General features: G+C 43.8%; 2 pseudogenes; both read left to right on the top strand.

Annotated features, from left to right (window-relative positions):
- The first annotated feature begins 651 nt into the window (after positions 1-651).
- LOC136545940 (F-box/LRR-repeat protein At3g03360-like) lies at positions 652-4,007 on the top strand (annotated as a pseudogene).
- Positions 4,008-6,056: 2,049 nt separating this feature from the next.
- LOC136543878 (L-type lectin-domain containing receptor kinase SIT2-like) lies at positions 6,057-9,731 on the top strand (annotated as a pseudogene).
- The last annotated feature ends 1,432 nt before the right edge of the window (positions 9,732-11,163 follow it).

An 11,163-nucleotide genomic window follows, 5' to 3' on the forward strand; every position in this document is an offset into this window, starting at 1 on the left:
TAGGTGATTGTTCGCGCATTGCAACGAGAGCACACAAAAAGTCACTGAGGTGTTTGACAGTCGAACCAAAGCCGTGACCACGATAGTTTAAGAATTTTTTAAATAATATTTTTTAATGATTAATTGCAAATGTAGCATTTGTTATATAAAAAAAAAATTGTAGTTCAGCGGCCGACAAGTCCCTTCCACGTAGGGCCTTTCGGCCCTATCGTTGCCGACGGATTCTCGGTTCCCAACAGGTATGCTGTATCTTAATTTTTATATAACAGTAGCTAGATTTGCAATTAATTATTAAAAAATATCATTTATAAAAAAATTCTTGTTGTACCACGACAATGATAAAATGTATGACTGTGTATGAACTAACACACGAACCGAACTCCATCCCTTTCTTAAAGTTTGACTTGTAAATCTAGAATTATAATTTATTTTTATTTTATATGGAGGGGGGGGGGGGGGGGGGGGTACAAAATCGAACCGAACTCCAGCCCTTGCTTAAAAAGATTATTACACATTGTAGCTGCCCTAGTCAAACTATTTGTTGGGTTAGTCCTATCCACTAGGGAGAGGATTCAATTCAAGGCAGGCAGAGATGAAGAGACCGATTCGATTCCGCCTTAAGGCGGGCCCAAGATTATATTCCACATTCCACAGGAGGGGAGGAAGGGATACTACTGCCGTGATTGTATTCCATGGAGCCGCAGCCGGACAGCCGTCGGCGGCGAGCGCAGACCACCCGTAAGCCGCCGACTTCCCTTCCTCTGCTTTGCTTTTTCTTCTTGTTATAATCTGGTTGATGAAAACTTTTTCTCCACCCATCTGTACTAGTTCCGATGTGAATCTGTTTGCAGAAACAAAAATTGTGAGCATAGGAGATTCTCTTTGTTAAAATATTGCTACTACATACAGTAGTGCATCCAATTGAATTCGTTACTTTTCTTTTATACATGTATAAGTAAAGATTGGAGATGAGAGCCTGATACTGAACGCAGTGGCTGACGACGGCCTGCACTGTATTGCTCATTTGGCTTCCACCAGATTGACAAAACCAGAGGAGAGGCTACTATACCATGACCATGCACGCTCTGGGGAAAAGAAAAAAAGAAAAAAAAAAACCCTGCATGCTCTGTTTTGACAAGCTGTTGTGTTACTGTTATTATCGAACAAAAGTTTGACAAGAGTACAAAAAGGATTCATCTTAGTGCATTGGTTGTTTTGCGCCGGGCAAATTTCTGAATTATTCATAACCATGTTTGCTGTGCTTCAGATGGGTTGGTTGCTTCATCACGAGATAATAAGAAGGGCTCACCCTGCCAGCAAGATGCTGATTCTCAGGGAGTTGAAATACAGATACCGAGCCTTCCAGAGGTACGCCATTGTTAATGATAGGCTTAGTGCTACTGAAATGTCAGTAAACCATGTGTCACAATGGCTCCCAAACCCTTGCGTTTTTCCAACTGTGCATAATTAGCTTTTAAGAACAGCTAGTGTTTTGCTCCTAAGCATGCTGAAACCTTCTTCTGGCCTCCAATGTGTAAAACCTGGAATTTCTTGGACTTGGAGCCTCTCAACCTACCATCAACAGATTTTAAATTCCTTAGAATCTACTCCATCCGTTCCGAACTACAAGACGTTTTGGCTTTTTTAGATAAAGCTATGTATCTATCTAGAAAAGCTAAAATGTCTTAGAATTTGGAATGGTGGGAGTATGATCTAATAAAATGATTGCCTTTCTTGACATGTCTCTGAAGGCAGCTTCATTTAGTACCGTTTCCTTGATGTGTACCATTACAGGCAATTACTTGTGATTTAGACCTGCATAGTGCATACCCTTGTAGGATAGCATTCTTTTATCTGTCCTGTTCAGTATATTATCCTATCACTTCAGTGACTAAGGTTTATATCATATCTCTTGCACTGCGGCTGACGAAGTTGATCGATACAACACAATTGCATGGTCCTCCTGTTGTTTTAAATTCAGATGCTCTATTTGTAGTTTGATGATACATACGCTGTCCATAATTCCATACATGCATGTTTGTTGTGTCCAATCTGCCCTGATTTTGAAGCATGTATGGACCTCACTGTCCATACATGCATGCATATTTTTGTAAGTAAAGAGGTATGAATAGATTTCGAAGTATCTAATCACCTCTGGCCGCTGATTTTGTTTTTTAAGCATCTACTGAAACCCCATTGTGCAACAATGCGCGTAGCACCTGGGTTACAGTGTCATAGTTTTCTTCAGTTCTTTTCCCCTCCATCTAGAGGAACCATTTGCATTTATGTTTCTAATGCTGAATTTTCTATTCCATGCTTTTGTAACATGCGTCCAGGACATCTGGTGTTATATACATTCCCTAATGCCAATGCGATCTGCTGCTCGAGCTGCCTGTGTGTCTCGAGCTTTTCTACGTTCCTGGAGATGCCATCCCAACCTTACTTTCAGTCCCAGGACGCTGAGATTGAATAAGAAGAGATATTTCTGTAGCAAAGTTGACCAGATTCTGAAAAGGCACTCAGGCATTGGTGTCAAGAAACTCAACATTCAGATGTGTGAAGGTTACAATGGTTATCTCGACAGTTGGCTCCAGGTTGCTGTTAAATCAGGAATCGAAGAACTTTCACTTTTAATGCCAATGATAGCAAAATACAGTTTCCCATGCTCGCTCTTATCTAATGGGAGTGGAGACTCAATCCGATACCTAAAATTTACTGGTTGCTCCTTCCGTCCCACATCTGAGCTTGGTTGTTTAGAAGCCTGACAAAACTGCATCTTTATCATTTCAGTTTTACTGGGGATGAGTTAGGGTGCCTTCTCTCCAATTCTTTTGCCTTGGAGGCAGGTGTTGGGAATCCGGTATTGTGATGGGATAGGTCGCTTGAAGATCCCTTGCACGCTGCAGCGCCTAAGGTACCTAGAGGTTTTAGGTTGTTGGAAGCTGGAAATGATAGAAAGCAAAGCTCCAAATATTTTCAGCTTTGACTACGAAGGATACCGCACTCAACTGTCACTCGGAGAAGCATTGCAAATGAAGGAGCTAAGTTTGTCCTTCTCTGGCGCAGTTCGTTACGTTTGTGTTGAACTTCCCTCCAGCATGCCAAACCTTAAAGCTGCCACTATATCTTCGAGAAGAGAGGTATACTCGTCTTGGCTGGACCAGCAATATTCATATTTTGATTCCATATATTTACAGCAGTCATATGCCTTGGAGTATAACTAGCCTGTTCATCTTTTTTGCAGATCATCAATAGACCATTGCTGCATAGCAAATATCTCCACCTCAAAAGCCTTATTATTTTACTTTTCGCTGCAACCTTTCCTCCGGCCTACGATTATTTCTCTCTTGTTTCCTTTTTTGATGGTTGCCCTTCCTTGGAAACTTTGGTCTTGGATGTAAGTTGCCGTTCATATTTCTATGGTAACAAGTAGCTAACACTGCAGAACCATGACTATAACTTTTTTTTTCCTTTTTCATCTTATCTGTTATAGGTATCCCAGTATGAAATGGAACACGTCTCCATATTCGCAGATCCCTCAGAGCTGAGGAAGATGCAAGGACAGCAGCACCACAAAATGAAGACAGTGAAGCTCCAAGGATTCTCGTCAGCAAAGAGTCTTGTTGAGCTAACATGCCATATTGTTGAGAGCATGACATCACTTGAATGCCTTACATTGGAGACCCATCAGAGTTCTACTAAGTGCTTCGAGCCTGCTGATAAAACTAACAAGTGCGCCCCATTGCCCATTCATGTTCTCATGGAAGCTCAACGAGGGCTGTTGGCCATCAGGACGTACATTGAACCTAAAGTTCCCTGTACGGTAAAGCTAAGTGTTGTCGAGACTTGCCGACGATGCCATGCTGTTGAACTTTAGATGCTGGGTCTAAGTTTCTGCCCTTCATAATTATGGATAATATCCATTGTGTAGCTCTAGTACTTGAGCGCTTGTGCTGCAGTCTGTGTTTTACTGGGTTTATGAGTAGTGTTTGCGTTCGGATGTGCTGAAGAACCTCTTATTAGTTAATAATAACTTCGGTATGCCATTAGTTATTTTGAAACTGTTTGTGTGTCCACTGCATACATACATTTCTTCAATCAAGCTACCAAATATGCTTCTGACGTTGGTTATGTTTTGATTTATTTTAAAACATACTCTCTCCGTCCCTAAATATTTGTCACCACGATTTACGTACCGATAACTTTGACTTCATTTATAGAAAATATGTGTAACATTTCTATCTCCAAATAATTTTGTTAAAAAACTAGATTCAAATATCTATCAAATGATACTAATCGTGTATCATACATATTAATAATTTTTAATATATATTTAGTCAAAGTTGTTCCTTGGGAAACGAAATCGACAGGGACCAAGGGAGTAGTTTTTAATATACATTTAAATATACATGAGGCTAAAAGTAGAGCAGGGGCCTTTTGTCACACCCAATTTTAAGGATAAAATTGAATGCACAAAACTCGTGTGTGTCCAGGGATCAATCACACACACAAGCTGACAAATTACATAAAGTATCATCACGGTGTCCTTACATCAGATCCATAATATAACTTAGTCTTACATTACACAGCGGAATATAAAAAGGTAACTCTCTCGTGGGGCTTCATCACAAGGAAGGTCAACTGGTTGACCACAAGCCTAAAAATCCTCTGGGAATTCCTCATACCCGTTGTCATCTGTTACCCATCTGGGATTTTTATCCAAATAAAGAAAATAAACAAGCGTAAGTACATCCCGTACTTAACAAGTTAATATGGGGTTATGAAGCTCAAAAAGGTTGACTCTGGTTTACTGCAGTTAGCATTTTTAGTAAGTCAAGCTTTTATTCTCAGGTATTATCAAATTATGCTTAAGCTCCCGTTTAATCCCATATGAACAGATATCAGGGTCAAGTGTATCATATATTATTATAGAACAACTTAAATGATCAACAACAAGTAGCCAGTTATTCTGTGAGTTTTTCGGGCCGCTCGTGACCATGAGCACGGCTGTTATAACAGTTTATTACCCTCTGCAGAGGTGGTGCACATTCACCGCGAGTCGTGATTCACATATGCCCGGGTTAATTACTCCCATGTCACTGCTAAGGTGAGCGGGCAGGGTACACTATGAAGCTATTTCATAGGTTTCTCTAACAAGTTAGGGCCGCTAGGTTTCCTTGGCAGGCAGATGTAGGAACCCCCTTTCTTATGTCACATATCCATCGCGGCTATACTCATAGGAACAGAGGCAGCCCTATACCCAACGTGGCAAGCCCCATTTGCGCCAAAAAGGTAACCTCTAACTAGCTAGAAAAAGTCCTATTACTGAGCTAAAGTCAGAGCCATATGACTCTCCCGGTTGCACTGTCAGCCCCAGCTTTTGCCGACAGATAAGTCCTTATGGAGGGCCGGGAGCATCATGATCGGGGTGGCTATTTTGAAGACAAAAATAAAACTAAGGGGTTATATGTAAAATACATGCCATGTCAGCCAAAATTGCCACGCATGGGCATGCGGTGTACCTCTTAACAAATTGATGGGGGTCCAAAAATGTGTTTTTCAAGTTCATGTACTTATGCGACATAGGCTTAAGTTTGATTCGATGGCACCTAGTGTATTTAACTCTTGAATTTATTTTTACATAATAAACTTATTTGGAGATATAAATGATGATCATATTTCTACAAATCTAGTCATTTTTTTTTAGAAAAAAATTGATCGGCACGAATACCATAGCGATACTTGTAGTTGACCCGCTCGATGCAGCGAAGATAGGTCGCAGTGACGATCGGCACTGTCAATAGGAAGAAGGCGATGAAGCCGAGAAGAAGCGAGTAGTGGTGCCAAAAGACGACACTCCCCAAAAACGTGATTGCCGCCCTTCACCGTGTAGATGAACTCAGAGCACAGCGAGATTATGTGGTGGAACCGAGAGATTCTGTGACTGACGAGAGTCCTTGGTTTATATGTGTCACCGTGGAGAGGAAGGGTTTCGGGGGGAGAGCAAGAGGCAGCAGACAGAGGAGGACGGAGGCGGTAACAGGAGAGGATTGGCCATGGCTAATGGGGTGGGTGCGGGGCGGGCTAGGGGAGGGAGGAGCGTGAGGGGAAATGCGGTGGCGGACTGGAGGAGGGAGGAGGGGGGATGCAGTGACGGGCTGGAGGAGCTCATCGAGGGTTTGCCTAGGTCCAAGTCATTTGACACTATCCTTGTAGTCATCGACAAACTCACCAAATATGCCCATTTCTTATGTTTGGCTCATCCTTACACAGCCTTAACCGTAGCTCAAACCTTCCTTAACACAATATTTATAGGCTACACGGCCTGTGGTTCCATTATCATCTCACATAGGGATCGTATCTTTACCAGCGCCTTATGGTGGGAACTTTTCAAACTAACTGATACTACCCTGAATATGAGCTCTGCCTACCACCCACAAACTGATGGCCAAACAAAACGCCTCAACCAATGCCTAGAGACATACTTGCGATGCATGGTTCACGCTTGTCCCACTAAATGGGCACAATGGATTCCGGAAACCCAGATTTGGTATAACACCTCATATCACTCCTCTCACGGTCATACACCATTTGAGACACTCTACGGTCATCCACCTAAATATATCCCTCCAGACCGTACTTTGTTCCACACCTCCTGAGACAACAGATGAGATGGCTACGCCAACCCGGCATCCTTCTCCGTGACATTCGTCTTCTCCATTCAGGGGCCGCCGCCGTGCACCGACGACGGCCCCCATGGTCTCGCGTTCGTGCTCTACTCCTATTCCAGCGACGACAAAACCAATCTGGCAGAATGCTAGCCTTCTTCTCGACCCCTACTCGAATCGTTGTGGTGACAAGACAGCGGACCATCGCTTCCCCGTCGTGCTCAACACCGTCTGGAGGGACATCCCTGACCGCAGGCTTCTACACCTCTGACGACGACGGTGTGTTCCATATAGCTTCAGCTTCCCCAGTGGACAGCCGACGCAGTGGATGGACTTTGACAGCAGGCAAGCCATGGTCGCTGTCAGGGTAGCGCCTCGCTGCCCGGCGACCAAACCGGCCAGCCAGCATATTGTTTGACTTCTGGGTCTGCCCTTTCAGGATTTTATTGCAAGTTTTGGTCAACTTTCATGCTTTTCTGATGATTATTACTCGGGGACATCTAAGAGCTAGCTGCTTCCAATCAGTCTAGTTGTCGATGTTTTGTTTACCATTAAAGCTTTCTAAATGCTATCAACATGTTTTCTGTTCAGACTTGCCACTCTGCTTAGAGGATGATCTCTGCATTAGCATTTGACTAGACCCTTACCAATTGCAGTAACATGTCTCTGTCTTCCGCTTACTGAATTCAAATGATCAATTAGGACCTAATCATGGATGGTAGCATGCATGAGTAGCCAGGATCTTTTTACAACAATGGATGAGGGCGTTGCAGTCCCTAGATGAACCTCCACCGGACCTGCCACTCTGCTGAAAGACTCATATAACATGTACTGATTCACATTTGGTCTATGTCAAATTCATCAGGAAAAACTGAAATCTATTTCATAAATATTGAAACAAACTATTACTATACTATAGCCAGATACAGGACTTTTCTGCTTCCTCAACATCAACGGAGGGACTGGGTGCCTCACTGAACTGCAGTCGGAAGTCACAGCTGCCATCATAGTACATTGAAGCATCCAACTGTCTCAACGGGTCCATCCATCTGTCTACACTCTGGAGTAACAACAGTACATAGCCGACAAAATTGGTTTCTATTCTACCTCCAACAGAGTGGATAATATATACATAACGAGCAGATACTATGATCAAAGCCCAGGTTGCAGGTCACGTCTCAGAGTGTCAGTGACAGCCCAGAAGGATGAAGTCACAAATTTCAGGCAGGACTACCAAATCTGGAAGAGCATTGGTCTGGACCGCCGTTTTGGTTCCAATAGGAAAGTGTCTGTTCATCTGCTCTGGGATCCATCATCAATATAATGCAGTCACCGCGATTCTGAAAATGGCCATGAGGCTTTTTTTTATTAGCAATATGTTGCCCATGGCCTTCCACATCGAAATGTCACCGCGATTGGTGGGGAAAACCCAAGCATTCTATCATTCAGTTAAAAACACCAGTCTAGCAAAGTTGGGTAACCGGCCAGAGCTGCAGTGAAGTAAAGAAAGCTTGACCGGGCACCGGTCTCCGGCCGGCCCCATACATAATTCAATTGTGTGGATTTTTGTGGATACGACATACAGTATTAGCTTTCCATCATTATCCCTGCTTTAGTTTATAGCTATATGCTCACCAGGTCAAGCTTTATTTGCTTCCAGAGACTATCCATCGATATTGCGGAGAAGAGAACGAAGCAGCTTTGGTTTGCCTCTCCTGTCGAGCTGAATATGCATCGTCCTTGGTTGCTGCACCTGCAGTATCTCCTCATTCCAGTCCCCTACCCAAACCGAAGCAGTGCAAATTACTGTTGAGCCTCTATGAATTTTTAGGTATAGCATTAAGTTCTTGGCTGCAGCTTCAAGCTCAAAGGACAAACCGCAGCACTTAACTACTCCGCCTTATCTGTCAAGACTATCCAAGAACTCACGCAGCAAGTTCATGCTCGCCCACATAGCTTCAAGACAATACTGCCAATTGTTGCAATTTCCATACTTGTTTCTGCTGCTCTTGCTAAGGTCTACATGAAGAGGAGCAAGGAAAACTGAATTAGAATGGCAGAGAGAGTATGGGCCTCCGTCTTTCACATACAAAGATCTCTTGGCTGCCACCAATGGATTTAAGGATAAGATGCTTCTTGCCAAAGGAGGCTTTGGGGGTGTCTACAAAGGAGTGCTGCCCGTCTCCAAGCAGACAGTTGCTATTAAGTGGGTGTCGCCAGATTCAAAGCATGGAATGAAGGAGTTCATGGCTGAGATCTTCATCCTTAGTCATATTCGCCACCGCAATCTTGTGCAGCTGATTGGGTACTATCGCCATGAGCAACAACTCCTTTTGGTCTACGGCTACATGCCTAATGGAAGCCTTGATTGCTACTTACACACTCAAGATCACAACACCACCAATCTATGCTGGCTCAAAGTTTCCACATCATCAAAGGTATGGCATCTGGTCTTTTCTACCTCCATGAGGATTGGGAGCAGGTTGTTATCCACCGAGACATCAAAACCAGCAATGTCCTCCTTGATGGTGAGATGAATGCGAGGCTAGGTGATTTTGGACTCGCAAGGTCGCATGATCATGGAGCTGATGCTCACACCACACGTATTGCAGGCACATGGGGTTACATTGCCCCTGAGCTGGCCCGGCTTGGTAAGGCAACCAAAGCAACTGATGTATTTGCCCTTGGTGTGCTGATGATGGAGGTCGCTTGTGGAAAACGACAAATCTGGGTGAACATCCATGATCCATGGAAAGCCCCTTGCACTGGGCGACTGGGTGCTTGAGGGTGGCGAAGTGGTTCCATTACCCATGCCGTCGATCCAAGACTAGATGATTATGTGGAGGAGAAGCTGAAGCTTGGCTTGCTCTGTTCACACCCCTCACCAAATGTGAGGCCTTGCATGCGCTTGTCATGCTGTACCTGCAAAGGGATGCACATCTCCCATCAGACTTGGAGCCCAATAGTTTGCTGCACATTGGTTCCGTCCAGGATGAAATGCACGATCAGCATATCATGTCATGTCCAGCAACTGTTATAACCGATCTTTCAAAAGGGAGGTGACACTGCTGTGCCAGTGGGTGATAATCATCTCCCATTCCTTTACTCTTCTTAATATAATGATACACAGCTCTCCTGCATGTTCGATAAAAATGATGTGCTGCTCTTTGGTGAAGTTTCAATTTCCCGACCAAGAGAGAAGACAGGGTCAAGCCGACGCCGCCCTTCCTCACCTGCCTGAATGGAATGAATATCTCCTTCGTCTAGTCGAGAAGGGAAAAAGCCCGGCGGGGAACTGGACCGTGACTCTTCTAAACCATTACATGACGGAGAAGTCCATTCTCGTCATGATCGATCCACGTCCTACCATAGTGCCCGGAGAACCAGGCTTGCTTAGCTTACCAAGCTAGCTTACTAAGCTAAGCGCGAAGGAATTTTTCTAAGATGGCAGAGCTAGCCAGAAGGTAGCCTAGCTTGCTTCTAGAAGATTCTATAGTGATCCACAGGAATCGGTCTCGGGTGACGCCTCCCTAGTCGTCGAAAGATTTCATCCCTCGGTCGTTAAGGAGCAAGAGGATGCGCGTTAGCGCAACGGCTTTCGCGCTAGTTGCTCAATCCGTTGCTTGTTTGGTTCGAGGTTGAGCTCACCCGCCGCCCTACGTCAGTAGTCTTCCTAACTTCTATTCCCTTTTTTTGCTCTAAGGTAAGGTCCTTCAAGAACAGCATTGCGGTCGCAACGGGGCTCTGGGTGAATATTGTCCGCCCGTATGAGCCGGGCTGTGAATATTTATAGGTCGGGGTCTTTACTGAAAAACCACAATACTACACTACAACAATTTGAAGAAATCCGCAAGTGACTATAATTTGAATTCACTAGTCGTGTTGAGTTGAGGCTTATTTCAATATAACAAATCTGCCAATCCCGATATTCCCACATTTCATTCTGGTCCAGTGTCCATTCCTGAATGAAAGAAATGAGCTTTTTTGCCCCTTCACTCACTTCTGAATGACTCCTTTAGCACTCCCTTTTTTATATAAAAAAATAGATACAGTTTACCTTTACCATACCTTCCAACCAAGCAAGAGTGTTTTTTGCAAGCTTTTTATAGCCACTCTTCCTAGGGCAGGGCAGCAAGTCTCTTATCCATATTGAAAGCATAAGTTTGAAAGTTTTGATAACAGGTTCTATGAAAAGCTAGCAATCCTGTGAGTTTTCCAAAAGTGAGGCTAACAATAGCTATTAAGTCTACTCTTATGGAGATGATTGAGTGGAAGTTGGATAAGGATTGGAGTCGGATAGGGTGGGAGTAGGTCCAGCCGAGAGGGCCATAGGAGTGGTCCGGACGAGCTTACTCTTAGCCATTGGAAGTAGTTGCTGATGGAAAAGTAAGAGTTGCTTAGGTTTAGTGTTAACTATTATGTTTTACTCTAAGTTGAAATTCAATCTTTAGAAATCAAAACTAGAGGGTTAGTACTTGGATCGAACTCTCGGCTT

The sequence above is a fragment of the Miscanthus floridulus genome, chromosome 3, assembly GCF_019320115.1.
Source record: "Miscanthus floridulus cultivar M001 chromosome 3, ASM1932011v1, whole genome shotgun sequence".
Classification (NCBI taxonomy): Eukaryota; Viridiplantae; Streptophyta; class Magnoliopsida; order Poales; family Poaceae; genus Miscanthus; species Miscanthus floridulus.